The following is a 5,734-nucleotide window of genomic DNA, read 5'->3' as shown; positions in this document are numbered from 1 at the left end:
TCTGTTTTGGTTTTGTTTCAGGATCCAGCAGCAGAGACCAGACTGTCCTGAACCCAGCTGTCTGTTCTTCAAGAGCGACCAGTCTAAGAATGATTTCATTGAATTTAAAGATGTCCATCCATGTGCTGATCAGATGTAAGCTGTAAATGACAGAAAGAATCATTTATTTTAGAACAGAACCAGTTTGTACGACGTGTTGTCCGACCTGCTCTGAAATCCAAAGTGTTTCTGTTGTGAATATCCATGTCACAGCGAGGGGGAGACATGATGAGGTTTAAATCTGGAGATAACTGGTTTCATTGTCAGAGTCTCCTGAAGACGTTGATGGTGTCGTAGCTGGTGTTTGTCTCTGTGTGATAAACTGAGAGTTAACTGTTGATGTTGATCCACAGAGTGGAGCAGCAGAACTCAGAGGTTCCCAGAGTTCAGTCTGTCCAGCAGCATCACCTGGACTCCATATTCATGGTGAGTTCATGGACAACAAGTTGTTCTCCATCTGTTGTGTTCAGGCGTCTCCATGCTGCTTTTTGTAGACCAGTGGACTGTCAGTGTGTCCAACGTGGATCTGATGTTTGGCTCCATGATTTGACTCTGATGGACTCATTGACACATTTCTCTGTTCCAGCTGCTGGAGGACAACATGGTGACTTTTGTGAAGAAGGAGCTGAAGAAGATGCAGAAGGTTGTGAGTCCAGATTACCCAGAATGCTCAGAGAGTCAGAGGGAGGATGAGGAGGAGTTGGAGGGTGATGATGAAGAGCAGAGGAGCAGCAGAGAGATATTTCAGCAGATCACAGTGTTGTTCCTGAGGAGGATGAAGCAGGAGAAGCTGGCTGACTGTCTGCAGAGCAGTAAGAGGATTTGTGTAAAGAATGAAGCTGCTGATCAACAGAACATTTACTAAAGTCTCAGAATATCTTCACACAACCAGTCTTTAGGAGGATGAACTGTTGGAATATTTACTGTCATTTATTCATTGATCTCATGTTGTTTCTTCATTCAGAACTTGCTGCTGCAGTTTGTGGACGTGAACTTAAACGTGGTCTGCAGAAGAAGTTCCAGAGAGTGTTTGAGGGCATCGCTAAAGCAGGACAGTCGACCCTCCTGAATGAGATCTACACAGAGCTGTACATCACAGAGGGAGGGACTGCAGAGGTCAATGATGAACATGAGGTCAGACAGATTGAAGAAGCATCCAGGTAAGCAGACAGAGCAGAAACAACCATCAGAGCAGAAGACATCCTGAAAGGCTCACCTGGAAGAGATGGACCAATCAGAACAGTGATGACAAAGGGAGTGGCTGGCATGGGGAAAACAGTGTTAATACAGAAGTTGACTCTGGACTGGGCTGAAGACAAAAGCAACCAGGACATCCACTTCATGTTTCCATTGACTTTCAGAGAGCTGAATGTGCTGAAAGAGAGAAAGTTCAGCTTGGTGGAACTTGTTCATCACTTCTTCTGTGAAACCAAAGCAGCAGGAATCTGCAGCTTTGAAGACTTCCAGGTTGTGTTGATCTTTGACGGTCTGGATGAGTGTCGCCTTCCTCTGGACTTCAACAACAATGAGGTCCTGACTGATGTTAGAGAGTCCACCTCAGTGGATGTGCTGCTGACAAACCTGATCAGGGGGAAGCTGCTTCCTTCTGCTCACCTCTGGATAACCACACGACCTGCAGCAGCCAATCAGATCCCTCCTGACTGTGTGGACATGGTGACGGAGGTAAGAGGGGTCACTGACCCACAGAAGGAGGAGTACTTCAGGAAGAGATTCAGAGATGAAGAGCAGGCCAGCAGCATCATCTCCCACATGAAGACATCACGAAACCTCCACATCATGTGCCACATCCCAGTGTTCTGCTGGATCACTGCTACAGTTCTGGAGGAGCTGCTGAGAACCAGAGAGGGAGGAGATCTGCCCAGAACCCTGACTGAGATGTTCATCCACCACCTGGTGGTTCAGACCAAAGTCAAGAAGGTCAAGTATGATGGAGGAGCTGAGACAGATCCACACTGGAGTCCAGACAGCAGGAAGATGATAGAGTCTCTGGGAAAACTGGCTTTTGAGCAGCTGCAGAAAGGAAACCTGATCTTCTATGAGTCCGACCTGACAGAGTGTGGCATCGATGTGAGATCAGCATCAGTGTACTCAGGAGTGTTCACACAGATCTTTAAAGAGGAGAGAGGACTGTACCAGGACAAGGTGTTCTGCTTCGTCCATCTGAGTGTTCAGGAGTTTCTGGCTGCAGTCTACATGTTCCACTGTTACACCAACAGGAAGCAGAAGGTTCTGGAGGACTTCCTGGGAGAAGACTGGTAAGTCAAGAAGAAAGACACTCTGGATGTGTTCATGTACAGAGTCATGGAGAAATCCCTCCGAAGTAAAAATGGTCACCTGGACCTGTTTTTTCGCTTCCTTCATGGCTTCTGTCTGGAGTCCAAGCAGAGACTCTTAGGAGGTCTGCTGGGTCAGACAGAGGTCTGTCCAGAAATGATCCAGAGAGTCATCAACAACCTGAAGAAGATAAAGAGTTATGAAATGTCTCCAGACAGAAGCATCAACATCTTCCATTGTCTGATGGAGATGAAGGATCTCTCAGTACATCAGGAGATCCAAGAGTTCCTGCAGTCAGAGAACAGATCAGAGAAGGAACTCTCTGAGATCCAGTGCTCAGCTCTGGTCTACATGCTGCAGATGTCAGAAGAGGTTCTGGATGAGTTGGACCTAAACAAGTACAGAACATCACGAGAAGGAAAACGGTGACTGATTCCAGCTGTGAGGAACTGCAGAAAGGCTCGGTGAGTCCAGATGTGATGAACATGATCAGTCAGTGTAGATCAGTAGTTCAGTTCTTCAGATGTTCTCACTAGAACATCTCATAATTCTTAATGTTCCACTTGTTTATTTTCTTCAAAAATCATGTCAGCTGTGTTTAGTCTCAGATGTTTTTCAGCTGCTTCAAACACTGTGGTTAGTCTTATCTAATCAGACAAACACATTTGACCTAATTTCTCTCTTGATGTGAAGAACTAAATGTGCAACAGGATGATTCCAAATGTTCTGCTATCACATGCATGAAAGAAATATAAAGTGTCCTCTTTCAAAACAGCATGTTTTATCATTTATGTGTCATTACAGACTTTATAACTGTTGGCTCTCCGAGAGTCACTGTGAAGTCGTGGCCTCAGCTCTGAAGTCCAACCCCTCCCATCTGACAGATCTGGACTTGAGTAGAAACTACCTGCCGGATTCAGGAGTGAAGCATCTTTGTGATGGACTGCAGAGTCCAAACTGGAAACTCTCAGGTCAGTTCACTGTTGATGGTTTATCAATATATTCAATTTAAATCTTTGACTGAAGTTTGACATTTTTGTTGATAAATTTTGAGTATTTTTCTAAAACAGTGTGAAGATGTTTGAGATTGTTTTAGTGTTAATAAATCCCCTAATCAGCTGACTGCAGTGTTCCAAGATTGAGGACAGAATCCACAGTCCTGCTGTGTGTCTGAATGTGAAGCTGATGTGAAAATGATGTGAGGCTTGTCAAAGATCATAGAGGTATGAGATCCCCGAGTCAGCCATAGGTGCGGGCTTCTGGCAGAATAACAGACAAATGAGGGGGCACAGTATGATATTATAACCTGTGATTTACCATTAATTCATGCTCTAACGTAATAAATGTGTGTAAACTAACCAAATGCCTATATTTGTTAAATATATACAATCTTTATTTGAAACAGCGTAGAAATCAGAAGAGTATCTCACTGTGAAAGGTGATGAGTTGATTATTTTTTGAATGTCTTTTTTATACAATCTTTATTTGAAACAGTGTAAAAATCAGAGGAGTGGGGAGCTGATTATTTTAATACTTGTCTTTTATAATGTTGGTATAGGAAGTAACCACATGGGGGCAGCAACTCACTGTAGGAAGTGAGGCCTAGGGTTGCCAAGAGAAATGATGTGTTAAAGGTTTTTATTACTGTGAGAATGGAAATGCTTTTAAGGTTTTGATTACTACGAAATAGAGATGTTTACAGAAGAGTTTGATCACCCTGTGAAATTGGGAGGTTGTTGACTTGGAGGTGAAGCGAGAAGACGAGACAAACTTGGGTCACCGCACAAGTTAATGAACTGTATATATTTTATATATTTTGGGGGTTTTAGCGTAAGTCTGTGCTCACTGTGCAGAGATGTGCAGTGTGGTGTCAGTGATTATTAGGTGCTGACATCAGCTACTTCTGTTCCCCGACCGGAGGTCTGCTCTTAGCTGTGGATGGAACAAATACAGTAATAGAAAGTTGAGACTGGGTGAAAGGGCCACACAGTCCAAGGTTTTGGTTCCTCCAGAGCACGCAGAGGCCATGAGGTCAGTGGATGGAAGCAGTGCACGAGTGAGGAGGGGGATGAATGCTGTCATCACGTATGTAAATTAAAAGTGTACTGTCATCACGTATGCAAACTGGATGCTGACATCGCATATGTAAATTCTGGAGAGAGAAGTTTGCTATAAAATGCACCTGTTGGAGAGAATTGTTGGGAGAGTTACGAGGTAGTCGCTGGATGCAAGCCAGGCAGCAATGTTCTGAGCATGGGGGATTTTACCACGTAACTTGGAAGAGAATTCGACATGATCTGTGAAGGAATAACTTTTCCACGGGAATTATGGATTCAAGGACTGCTCCTTCTGCACTGTTGGAGGATTACGAAAGACTATGATCTAAAAATAACGCTGACTGAAGGAACATTACCGAACTCTATTATTTCCAAAGGATTAACACCAGAGTGGATTATAACAAAGTTTTTATTGGGCCAAACAACATAAAGGATACAAGCAGATCTAAATCGGGACTGAACTCTCTCTCCACCTCCTCCCTGGAGCAGAGCCCAGCGGGGCATCGGTCTTCAGGTGAGCAGCCAGGTGAGGCCACACCGTCTGCTCTCCACCTCCAAATTACATAGTTTGGGTGATTATTGCTCTTCTTAGATAAAAGCATAGTTCCAGTTAGGAGTCATATTAGAGGGTTGTTATAAGAATTAATGTTTAATTGGTTGTCTGATGATTTATGGGCTATTGCTATTTTCCTGCTGAAATTTTATAATAAAGCTTTTATCCTGCAATTTTTATCATGATGATGAATTAACCACATATATCTTCTCAGTTTGTAAAAAGTCAGGTTATTGTGTGCATTACATCTAAAACTGGTTCTGTCAGGTTACCTATTCGTTGGGGCCGTGGGTGGCCTTTTCTAAACTTATCCTTGGGGTTATCCATTCCTTAACCTCTAAATTTAAACCTAGCAACTTACCAAGTGCAGAATCCGATGAGAGAAAAGTTGCCGTTAACAGACGTGACTGGTAATTAATTTGACCATTCGAAAGTGGCTACTCAGTTGAGTTAGTTATCAGAGGAAGCAGGACAGGCGTCTGGATGGAGGCAGTTAGAAGCTAGGCCAATTTTCTCGCTAACCAGCTTAAAAACGTTCCTCAGATCCCATCTGGGTTGTACCATATGGGCTACGGGAACCGGACCCGTTAGATGGAGAGCTGGTCCAGTAATTCTCTGATAGTTAATTAATTTATTTGATTGATTTAGGAGGTTACTGGCCCTAGGATTCCACAGGCTTCAGCAGTGTGACTTCCACAGATTCAGTTCAATTTTATTTATATAGCGCCAATTACAGTCAAATTGTCTCAAGACGCTTTACAGAACCCATATGCCTGAACCCCCAGAGCAA

The 5,734-nt window shown here is 43.6% G+C and overlaps 1 pseudogene; it reads left to right on the top strand.

Moving 5' to 3' along the window:
- Positions 1–344: 344 nt before the first annotated feature.
- LOC129348635 (protein NLRC3-like) lies at positions 345–5,085 on the top strand (annotated as a pseudogene).
- Positions 5,086–5,734: the final 649 nt, after the last annotated feature.

The sequence above is a fragment of the Amphiprion ocellaris genome, chromosome 4 (genome assembly GCF_022539595.1).
Source record: "Amphiprion ocellaris isolate individual 3 ecotype Okinawa chromosome 4, ASM2253959v1, whole genome shotgun sequence".
In the NCBI taxonomy this organism is placed as follows: domain Eukaryota; kingdom Metazoa; phylum Chordata; class Actinopteri; family Pomacentridae; genus Amphiprion; species Amphiprion ocellaris.
The sequence above is the reverse complement of the archived record's forward strand: the minus strand, read 5'-3'. Positions and strand labels throughout refer to the sequence as shown.